The following is a 13,089-nucleotide window of genomic DNA, read 5'->3' as shown; positions in this document are numbered from 1 at the left end:
TGGCTTTGTTAGATATCGATGAAGTTTGAAAGTATATTTATGACCCTTGCGAATAGTGACAGCCCTGGCGATTGACACATATATCATAAGATTAATAAATTAGACAGGCCTATTATTTGTCATATCACAAACTTGCAATATCAGTTCAGAATAAGCCTGGAGACCCATTCCTCTTTTAAGTTTCTATTTTAACCACCAATCTACATCTTTTGTCTTACTGCGCTATTTGTTAAACTTTTCACATCCTTGTTATTATATATTTTATTATTATAAGGGAAAACCGTGTGCTAACTTGTAACATTTCATTATACTGCAGGACTAATATACAGTGTCTTGCAAAGGTAAAGTGTCCACATTTTGTTGGCGTCTGAATTTGGCCTGGCATGGCTAAGTGGGTTAAGGCGTTCGACTCGTAATCTGAGAGTCGCGGGTTCGAATCCCGGTCGCACAAAACATGCTCGCCATTTCAGCCGTGGGGGCGTTATAATGTGACGGTCAATCTCACTATTCGTTGGTAAAAGAGTAGTCCAAGAGTTGGCGGTGGGTGGTGATGACTAGCTGCCTTCCTTCTAGTCTAAATTAGTCCAAAAGTGCTAAATTAGGGACGGCTAGCGCAGATAGTCCTCGTGTAGCTTTGCACGAAATTCAAAAGCAAAACAAACAAAAACGTAAAGTCGTTATAACTGAGAGTAATTTCCACTATTCGTTGATAAAAGAGTAGCCCAAGAGTTGGTAATCGGTGGTGTTGATCAGCTGTCTTCCCTTCAGTCTTACACTTCTAAATATAGGAACGGTTCGCGCACATTGTCCTCGTTGCGCGAAATTCCAGACACGAAAACAAAAATGTTTATCTTTCACTATTTATTTATTAACAGTCATTCATGGAACATTTGCCTAAGAATACAATTTTTGAACATGAAATGGTATACGTCATATGAAGAACAGCACACATGCTCAACAAGTAATGAGCGACAAAAAAAAAAAGTTATGGCTTATCTACTAGTTTATGTTATTTTCTACCATAGTTTAATAAGTAAAACCTTTCCACCTGCGGCTATGGTGCCATAATTTAAGTCTTTATAATGAGATTCCATTTCAACATAAATCTTCCCTCTTCACACCTATTCTGAGAACTTCTGGACTATATTTTTTCTTTACCATCAAGAAGAGAAACCGCTAGTTGATCAAATACATAATCCTTTGGTTGAGATACCTCATTTGAAATTAGAAATTAGATGAACTGAGCAGAATAATGAAAATCACCGACAGTCGTGACTCTTAAGACATAAGCTGTGACCTTGTGAGAGATAGCAACCTTTCCCAGGCCATTTACACATCAATTTTATCATCAGGAACCTGAAGTTTAGACAAAATCCTGAACCAGCAAACTGTCACTTTATTCGTTTTTGTAAAGTTATTCTTCAAAGAGCATCTTTTAATGTTCCCAGTAAACCTAATTCATAATTACAAGTTTGATTAATCATCCAGAATTGACTAATATTACTGTTTGGTAGGTTTTAAAATTTGGGGTTCGATCCCAGTTATTGTAAGAGCGCAAGCAAATCTTTTATAAGTTTTAACGCGCCTCTCAATCAAATTTAAATTACAAAAAAAAGTTATATTATTTTTCCTGATGTCTTATTGCCTTTTTCAGTAAATGTTTCCGGGTTATTTTTTCGTCACATTTATTTAAAGTTTTTGTACTGTTGGCAAAATAAATATATTACTTCTTTATCACCCTATGCTCTTTAACATAATAATTTAATGATTAATTATTAAACAAACATACCAGTCATGAAAACTAAAATCTGGCAATAAAATAATTAGTTTGAGTTGTTTTTTTTCCATTTTATCATCCACCTCCACCTTTAAGCTTGTTATTTATTTGTTTATAAACATGTTATAACAAATTTAATAGCTGGTTTGGTTTTTGGAATTTCGCACAAAGCTACTCGAGGGCTATCTGTGCTAGGCGTCCCTAATTTAGCAGTGTAAGACTAGAGGGAAGGTAGCTAGTCATCACCACCCACCGCCAACTCTTGGGCTACTCTTTTACCAACGAATAGTGGGATAGACAGTCACATTATAACGCCCCCACGGCTGAAATGGCGAGCATGTTTGGTGCGACGAGGATTCGAACCCGCGACCCTCGGATTACGAATCGCACGCCTTAACGCGCTAGGCCATGCCAGTCCCCAATTTAATAGCATTAAATAAAGTGTATAAGAGTAAGCTATGTATACTGAGGGAAACTACAAATCAACCTGGTTATCAGTAGAGCTAATTAAATATACTATTTTTACACATCTACTTATGAAGATTAGAATTCATTAGTTTTTTTTAAATGGATACCCTCACGGCTAATGATATTTTCGGCCATAAACCCAATAATAACTCATGAAATTCAGGCAACTTAGGAGATTTCGGTTAGTAATATAAAATCTAAACTACGAGTACAGCAGAATAAAGAAATACAATTAAAATGAAAAACTAAATGCTTTCGAGTAATAGTAATTGGTAAAAACCATTAATGAAGGAAACATTAAATAAACAAAATAGCATACCTCACTTCGGTTATCGAAAAACATCAAGTTCTGCCCCAGATCTAATTGTATGGAAACCTGTTCACCCGGACACCAACCCAAAGCCTTTCGTAAATTGTTGTTCTAAAATGCGACTAGCCCTCTTTGACAATTTTAAATTGAATTACACACGCACACCCAGTAAAAGAACGACAACAACAACAAAAAAACTGTTTGAGCAAACCACGAAAATCCTACTTTATGCAAAAAGAATGTAGTGTAACAGACTTGTAGGGTTTGATATGCCTTGCCAATTTTTACTAAGCTTACTTGGTAAGTACTCAGAAATACTGAGAAAAATAGCTTAAAATGTCGCGTATTATAACACATGATTATTATAGCAATATTCAAAATCCATATATTACTGCACAAGTGTTTTACGTGTAACTAATTTTCAAATTACATATTTGTTTAGTAGAACCTCATACATTTTCAACTTTAATCATCTGTTAATCTAATAATTTACATTTGAGGTCAACTACCAATCCATCTAAAAGCATTCAGGGGGCTAAACTGTTCTACAATAATACCACATATTTCGCGTGTTTGACGTTTTCTTAAATTCACTGTTATTGCTTTGTTTTGAATAGTTATATCCAATGCCTTGTAAAAGTTTTCATCCTCTGCTAGTAATGTCACATTTCAATGAAATTCAAATAATGTTAGCAATTTTTAATGAATTAGTTTTTATTCAAAACTCTAATGATCAGAATTAACAGAAAAAAATTCAAAGAGAATATATAAACTGAAATTTACTGATTGCATAAATATTCAGTGCCCTATTTCACCTTTGGAAGTACTTGCTGCTTCGAGTCTTTTTGAATGGGTCTTTACCAGCCTTGCACATTGGGATGGGGTAACTTTTGTCCATTTTTCCGCCAAAATTGCTCCAATATTGACAAATTCGTTGATAGAATGCAATCTTGAAGTCTCGCCATAAATGTTCTACAAATTCAAGTCAAGAATTTGAGTAAGGTCACTCAGAACGTTCACTTTCTTCTTTTGAAACCACTACAGTGTAAATTTGGCTTTGTGCTTAGGGTCATTGTAAATTGTTGACCCAGTTTTAGATTATTGGCTGACTGAAGCAGGCTTTCCTCTTAAGATTCTCCTGCACTTTGCACCATCCATCATCCCCTCACACCTGACAAGTCCCTGGTTATGAAAAGCATCTACATAACATAGAGCTGTAACCATCATGTTTGACAGTGTGGATGGTGTTAACTGGGTTGTGTGCTGTGTTGGATTTACATTAGACGAAACGTTTTGAACTTAAACCAAAAAGCTCAATTTTTTTTCGTCTCACAACAAAATCTTTTGCCACATGTCAGCTGTATAAATTTGTTGTTTTTTTTTCAAATCTAAGTTACTTGCAGGATATCAGCGTGTTTTTTAGTTTTTTTCAGTTTGGAGTAGAACGTGTAGATTCTAAATATAAAGTCTCATTTGAAAGTTTCATTAGTGCAAATTTAGACGATTTGTTTGTTTGTTTTTTTAATTTTGCGCAAAGCTACACGAGGACTGTCTGCGCTAGCCGCCCCTAATTTAGCACTTTTGGACTAATTTAGACGAGAAGGAAGGCAGCTAGTCATCACCACCCACCGCCAACTCTTGGACTACTCTTTTACCAACGAATAGTGAGATTGACCGTCACATTATAACGCCCCCACGGCTGAAAGGGCAAGCATGTTTGGTGCGACGGGAATTCGAACCCGCGACCCTCAGATTACGAGTCGCACGTCTTAACATGCTTGGCCATGCCGGGCTCTGGAGTAAGGAGTTTTGGAGTATCCTGATCATGTATACAGTACCTGTCTAGTTCGCTTACTAGTTCATTTTTTTGCAATTTCTGATAATTTAGTTCAGTTTTGGTTTTGTTTGTTTTGAATTTCGTGCAAAGATACACGAGAGCTATCTCCGCTAGTCGTCCATAATTTAGCATTGTAAGACTAGAGGGAAGGCAGGTAGTCATCACCACCCACCACCAACTCTTGGACTATTATATTACCAGCGAATAGTGTGATTTATCGCACATTATAACGTCCCCACGGCTGAAAGGGCAAGAATATTTGGCGTGACGGGGATTCGAATCCGCGATCCTCACACTACGGGTCGAGTGCCTTAACCATCTGGCCATGCCGGGCCTAATTCAGTTTTATTTGGGTTTGTTTGTTAACTAAAATATTATATATATAAATATATATGAACAAAGTAATCGCCATATATAGGTGTATATGAAAATTATTTTGCATTATATGCTTAGTATATGAAATTAAGACTAACCTTGTATGACGTTACTGGGATTGTGGCCGAAAATATCCATAACATTGCGGGTACCTGACTAATGAATGAATTAGCTGTTCTAATTATTACAAACTTTCGCTTGCTTGTAAATCGTTTCACGTTCATTATGAAAAATGAATTATATTATGTCTTTACTTTCTTAGTTTTATTCTATCTATGTTTTCGTAGTATCTCAAAGTACCCAAAAGATTACTACTCCCTTTGTTTTGAATTTCACTCAAAGCTACACGAGGGTTATTTGTGCCTAATTTAACAGTGAAAGACCAAAAAGAAGACAGCACATCGTCACCTTCCCATCCCCGCCAAATCTTGGTTATTCCTTTACAAACGAATAGTACGATCGACTCGTCATGTGCTTGATATGACAGAGATTCGAACCCGCGATCCTGGGAGCGCCCATTAAGCTCGCTAACCACCTGCCCATGCCAAGCCCAAGGTTATTCGTAAAGGCTCCAATTCTGGTTTGTTCAGTTATGCATTTATTCTGATTCATCGAACATCCAAATTATTTTAAAATTTATCACAGTTTGTCCGAACATTGTATATGATATACACGTAACAATAACATATTCTTTGATGTAATCTCTTACATTTAACACACATTTTAAAAGGTCAAATTATTATTACCAGAACGTTTAATAGATCATTATTCACGATAGACTTGGCAGGTGTGATGTGTAGGCGCATTATTCAAATTGTTTATTGTTATTTCTGTCCTTATACTCGGATTAGGTACGTGTTACAAGTTTTTAGAATGTTTTTCAAAGATATAAATAAAATAAACATCCTATTTATGTTTAAGTTAATCTTCTCCCGTTATGATTGGTTGAAAAGTTACATTTTGAGACCGCGAGAAGGTCCGTGTGACATTGCGTCGTTGCTACATTACTACGTAATGACATTTAGAACCTTTTATACCTTGCGACTTTTAGCGTCGTCAAAACGTTGTCACCATATTTTCATAAGGTATTATCATAAAAACTACTCTTTGTCTTGTCTCTTAGTGGTTCAACGATAAGACTGTACGCTTTTATCTCTAAAATCGAGATTTCGATACCCGTGGTCGGTAGGGTACAAATATCCAGTTGTGTGACTTTTTACTTGACAAACAGACCTTTCTTTGTCTCTCTCTCTCTCTTTATTATTATTTTGTTTTGTCTTTGAAATTCGTGATTTATAAACATTATGAACTTCCCACAAAACTCACGATTCACTAAAACTGTCTTTTTAACACTACTTTTTCTCGGCTCCTACGCCACCTGGGCCTAATTCAAGCTATTTGCTATTGCAGACCGCATACACCCCCGTTTAGTCAACAAAATCTCCTGTATAGCATTTACAACGACCTTGAGTCCCAACTGTGACTACAGAGGACGATGACCTGGAACCACAAGTCGTTGGATGTGAGCACGTGGAGCTGAAACACACGACGGTTACCACCTGGTAACCATAGAAACACGTGTAAATCTTTATTAGTTTTTTTAGGAGTGAAAGTAAGGAAAAAGGAAAAGATTAATTTACACTTAAATATAGCATTGAAAGTATTTTTATTTAATCTCATATAGTTAGAGTAGAAAATTATTCCGAAATGTCCTGGTATTCTGGATACGCAATTGTCTTTGTTTGTTTGTTTGTTTTTTGTTTAGAATTAAGCACAAAGCTACAGAATGAGCTATCTGTGCTCTGCCCACCACCAGTATCGAAACCTGGTTTTTATCGGTGTGAGTCCCCATATATGTCTGGGAATCTTTGTGTTTTGATCTTGTGTTTTTAGCCGCTGCATAACAGCTCATAAAAAGGCTCTGAGTTTTGTGTTTCTTTTTTTTTTCAAGTATAAATACTTAGCTCATTGCTTTGTCATATTTTGGTCGAACTTAGATATAATTAAAGGTTTGTACTCAAAGATCAAACCCTTTCCATTAATATATTTGATCATTTCTAAGGCCTCATAGATTACTTTAGTCTAAACCTACCTAAAAAAATTTCATTTTGAGGGTAGGCTGGTAGAGAGCCTGATGAAAAATAAAAACGAATCAGGTAAACACTCATGCTTGATACTGCTAATAAAAAGAAATAAAAAGTCTTATACGTTAATTTACTTTAATCCTGCTTAAACGAATATAAAGTACCGCAGGTTTTGAATATTCTATCTAGTGTGTCAATAATAAAAACAATAACTACATAAGGAGCTATCTGTGTTCTGCTGATCACGGATATTGAAACACAGTTTTTAGTATTATAAAGCTAGGCCTACAGCTGAGACACTGGTGTCATTGTATTTGCAAACAAGTTGGGCATTTGTATTTCAGAACGGCTGGTACAAGTGTTAACACTTGTTGATAAACACAGAACAACGTTTCAACCTTCCTAGGCCATCTTCAGGCTAAGAAAGAGAGTTTGAATGTGAACGTTGCCGGACACATGTTTTAGGAACGAGAGTATAAACGGGTACGGGACTGCAGGGAGCGTTGCAAGTGGATGTTAGGTTATTAATTAGTTCAGGTATAAAGTTGTTCCTTTATACTGGTGTAATTTTGGTTTGAGTTATTGTATAAGTAGGGTTTCTTTGATTTTGCGTTTGATTATATTTGCTTCCCAACTTAGCATCTGGGTGTTTTCTATGGTTATATTGTGTTTATTTGATTTGTAGTGTTCAAAAACATGTGAAAGTGTTTTTTATGTTGTTTGAATCTAATTTCCATTTTTCTACTTGTTTCTCCAATATAGAAGTCATGGCACTTATAACATTATATTTTATAAATAATGTTGGTGTTGTGTTTGTCAGCGTAGTTTTTACATAGTATGAACTTTAGTTTTGTACCTGGTTTTTGATTAAATTTGGTGTTTACTGGAATATTTTGTTTTGTTATAAGTTTTTTTTCCAAATGTTGGTTGTTTTTTTCGAAAACATATGATATGCAGCAGTGTAAGGTCGTATCTTATTTATTGTTGTTTGTTTGTTGTTAATATAGGTGTGTGTGTATAATTTATCCACGGCTTTTTGAGGAAATTTGTTGATGTTGATGAAGTTTTGTTATATTTTGTTGATTTCATCATTAATTTTATCAGTTTTGTGGCTGTGTTTATTTGGTTTCTTAATATGTTGAGTTTTTGTTTTGTTTCATGTGCTGAGTCCCAGGGAATGTGTAATCATTCGTATTCACTATGTGTCACATTTCAAAGTTCCAACTATTTTAATTTCTTGATAATTTAGTACTAAATTATTATCATTAGTTTCTGTTTACCAGAAAGGTACTCAATAGGCTATCTAGGCTTAGTTATCTATAATGCGGAGCTGGTAAACTTTTAGGCTACTCTTGTATGGCTGAGATTGGGATTTGACCCTCACTTGTTAGCGCTCTTTACAGCTCTAAGGCGTAAACTACGCTCTCGCGGTAACATAGCATTCACAATCCAAATACACTAATCCAGTACCCTCAACTTCTGGTTAAAGTAAGCAACTAGTATATCAGAAGTAAAAGTAATCGCGTATTCACTGTAGCTTTCTAGGAGGACACAATGTCATAAACCAAAAACTTGTAATGAGTAGAATGCTCTGATTCATTAATTGGGTACCATTACTGCTAATGGTATTTTAAAGTAGTGTTAAGTCACATGCAACACAGACTTGGCACAAGCGAATTCAAACATAAATGCATTGGAATATAGGTACAGATAAAAAACACAAACAAAACAAGACAACTGAGCTAGACTGGTTATATTTAGCTGTTTGTTATGTCATCATAAATACCGTACTTCATTATTATTGGACATAATTTTTTTAGTTTTTAGGTGTCAAAGTATAAAGGCATCGTCACAAAAAACATATCTAATCAGAAAAATTGCAGGTGGATAACAATGTACTTTATATAACAACTAAAAACAAATTTGTTTAACTATTTAGGGCTTGCAAAATAACATGGTTTGACTTTAAAGTTTCCACTAACGACAGAAAAGCTTGGTAGTTCAGTTCATTGTTTGTCTCTGCAATAAGTGGTTCGTGAAAGGTTAAAAAAAATTAAAGTTGTTTAGCAAACAAACCTTAAAAATGCTGCGATGGATATTTTATTAATAAATTAAAATGTCCCACAAGTGGATATTATATTATTCCAGATATCTTCGCAGACATTAGATTGTTGTTTATAATTAAGCACAAAGCTACACAATAGGTTAGCTGTGCTCTGCTCACTACGGGTATCGAAACCCGGTTCCTAGAGTTGTAAGTCCACAGACAAACTGCTGTGCCGCTGGGGGCGCAGATGTAAGAGAATACAGTAATGATAATGAATATTGTGCATAGTACCATAACAAAGGTATGACGCGGACATGGATTGGTGGTTAGAAGGAATCTTTAATTATGTAAGCTACGAGTCTTTTTCATTTCTGGTTGTTTTTCAGAAAATAAGTAATACAGTGAGTTCAATGAACACAATTGGTAAACAAAGGCACTGTTTCAAATCTTTGAAAACATAAAAAGTGTTATAAACCAGTCAAAAAATAGCATATTAATTACAGTACTAATAACCAATGTCCTTTTTTTTATCAAGTTTCACTAAGTGGAAAGACTGGTTCACATCCTGCATGTTCCGTCCAGTCTGCAATGATTAGAATCAAGATGAAGCTTGTAACGGAAAGTCAGTCATGAAAGGAAAATCACCATATTCTCTGAATGCTTTTGATTATATCTTTCAGACATTCTTATATATAGTTAATAAGGTTTGCAAGTCCTTTCAAAAGACTTTTTTTTTAATGCTATCTCTTTTTGTTTCTTTTATAATACTTATTATGTTACTTGTGTTGAGGACCTGCACGTGTGCAACAAAACAAAAGTTGATCACTACTAATAAGTGGTTTGAAGTTTCTTCTCCAAGGAGGTGTTTCTGGACATCGAAGATTACCAGGTTCAATTTCAGGCCAGCGGTCATCAACTGTAAATTAAAGCTTCAATAGGTAAGTGGCAAGTTGAAATTCATTGTTACCTGTTGGTTTTTTGAATTTCGCGCAAAGCTACACGAGGGTTATCTGTCCTTAATTTATCAGTGTAAGACGAGAGAGAAGGCAGCTAGTTATCACCAACTCCTGAGCTATTTTTTTACCAACGAATAGTGGGATTGACCGTACATTACGACTCCTCCATGATTGAAAGGGAGTATGTTTGGTGTGTCGGAGATTCGAACTCGCGACCCTCGGATTACGAGTCGAGTGCTTTAACCACCTGGCCATGCCGGGTCTTCGTTGTTACCTCTCGTAGCAGAAGTAAGACTTGAAGTTTAGAACAACACTATACAAACTGATATCAAATAAAACACAGTTTTTTGATAAAGTAAGGTACAGTTGTAACTCGCAAAACTAGTTGGTTGATCTTTTTATATATTATTATTTCTAAGTATTTCATATTTATTATTATTATTTCTAAGTATTCCTCAAAATGTAAGAGAGGATAATCTTTTGACTTGTTTATTCATTCAACACAACCTTTAGCAATAAATTCAGTCTTGCTATTGTTAATAGTACAGTATTCACAGAATCGATAATTCTTTTACCTGAGGGATAACAAAACAAGTAAACAAAAACTATGGTAAGAAATTCTGCTTCTAAGAAAAGATGGAAATACGTTGATGGGCAGGTACAGGAACACCCAACGTCCTTGGCAAGATCTTGAAAAAAAGAGAAAATTCTTAGCGAAATAATCATGTGTTTTCTAAGAATATTACATCGTGACTTTTACTTCACAATGGAAGCAAATTAAACATCAAATCTGGGAATGAAATCCATCACAGAATAAGGATGTCGTGGATTTCCAAGATAAACACCTTTATTGTAGTGAAAATGGTTCTGAGATAACTTATAATTAGTTACTTCGTCACACCATAGCGTTAAGTAGGCCATATCAAAAGCAACAACAATAACAGTGTATGCAGAAAGATTACTGATGAAACAGCACGTTATTCTTGTAAAACTGTCTCCTCAACAGTGGAAAACCTTTACGTGCTTTCTCAAACAATGAATCATGCTGAAATGCAATAGTGCCAAGAATTACATATCTATCTCTTAGACGTCAAGAACCATGTTTCTTATCTATTACGTAAAATTATAGAAATAACTTAGAACTTACAAAATCAGTATGGGAAGTCATCTGGACCGCTCAGTTATAACCACTGTGTATAATACATTTTCAGTGTAATTAGTTATTTTGAATAGGTTCTATAATTATTACAACCATTGGAAAGCACGAATAAAAACAGTTAATATTTTCATACTACTGTAGTATATTCTAGCAACGATGGAATAGGTTCGACGAACTACAAGAAATCCTACAAGATGTTATTATGAAGTAATGCTAACTTCTATGAATATCCAAATTTGTGCGAATTAAATACAGATGCTTAGCGTAGTGTACAACACAGAAATACAGTTTTTCTCATAACACAAAGGCCCAGTGTGTATGTGTGTGTGTTTCTTTCCAGAATGGATTATCTCTTGTACTTAGCTGAAGCTGTTCTTTCTAATTAATCACGCTGAGATAATCTGAAAGGCTTCCTTTCTTCACAGATAACGTCGAATTTTCCCAGAATAACTAGCACTAATCACGTGACTGGTCGTTCTCATTCAACCATAAGGGAGGCCTTCACTTCGACATACCATTAGAGGGCCCCACACTACGGCACAATTGCAGTATTACAGTCATGACACCCTTTGCCAGCAACAGGTGTGATCTAAATAGAATAATTTTCTTTATCACGCGTTATGTGAAAACTGCACATACTAAAATAATCAATGAATTCAGAATAATAAACGAAGATAGAAAATGAATGGTATGTTTATATACAACAATATCATTCCAAAGAGACCAACATGCTCGTCCTGTCAGCCGTGATGGCGTTATATATAGCATTCAATCCCACCATTTATTGGCAAAGTGTAACCCAAGAGTTGGTGGTGGACAGTGCTGACAAACTGGCTGCTGTCCTTCTAGTCTCTCACTTCAAAATTAAAAACTTTCCGTGAAATTCAACAACAAAAACAATTGTACGCAATGAAAATTAACATAAATATTGTTTTTAAGTGTATTTTACTGTAGACCATTATATGACTCATCTTTATAGTCTTTGGATCTCATTCAATATTTATATGTTCTTTGTAAACCATAAACCTGAAAACTTTAGAACATATGACGTCAGAATACTAGTTTTTAAACACTTGTACTACTGACGTTAAGAGAAATTTCTAACCCAAGTATTTAGAAGGAAACGTTATTGTACTATAGTACGATTTGTTTCTTATTCGTAATTTTTATTATATTATCTATATTGCAGGTTTTCAGAACCCAGTTCTGTCTATAGAAATATTTCAAACAAAAGATGGATTCAAAGGTTTAATAGATTTTTTCTTGCTAATACTTTGTGCTGTTTAACATATTATGTACTTAGTGTTAATGTTCTGAAGTAGTTATTTTTATGTCGTTTGTTGTTAAGAACAAAGCTACTTAATGGGTTATCTTTACTCTGCCCACCACGGGTATTGAAACTCGGTTTCTAGCATTCTAAGTCTGCAGAAATACTCCTATGGCACCGGGGCGGAGGAATTGAGATGGAAGATAATACATGCCTGACGTAGAAGAAAAACAACAAAAACGTTGTTATGCATTTCAGAAGTTCTATAGGTTATGAAAATCTAATACACGAACTGTACTAACGGAAAAAAAAATGTTCTACACGTGAACATCGCTCTGATTTGATTTGTTAAGAGTTTGAATCAGACTGACAACATCAATTCACTGACATATATTAAATACAAATAATTTTCTATCACAACAACAGACTTGTGCATCTTATACAAAGTTGCTACATTTCATACAGGTACACCTAGTGAATTTAGAGTTACCGTCAAAATTCCTTCTCCAATGCGGGGTCAATGCAATGGATCGAGTCCGCGCACATTAGGATAAAAATCAAAACTACGCTGATCCTTTAAAACCAAAACTAGTAGTCTTGGAAACTTTTAATATAAACATTTTTACGATTTTCGATAAATGGTAAGAACGTGAAAGGTGATGTAGTTCAGTCCGCTTTAAAATCAGTATGAAACTGTGAGCTAAATATAACATCCAGCTGTTTTTAAAAGATAAAACTGTTTTATCATATCACACCAAGTCGTCTTACGTTATTACGTAATATGTTAGGAAATCGTACTACAGTCTTTT

The sequence above is a fragment of the Tachypleus tridentatus genome, chromosome 13, assembly GCF_004210375.1.
Source record: "Tachypleus tridentatus isolate NWPU-2018 chromosome 13, ASM421037v1, whole genome shotgun sequence".
NCBI lineage: Eukaryota > Metazoa > Arthropoda > Merostomata > Xiphosura > Limulidae > Tachypleus > Tachypleus tridentatus.
The sequence above is the reverse complement of the archived record's forward strand: the minus strand, read 5'-3'. Positions refer to the sequence as shown.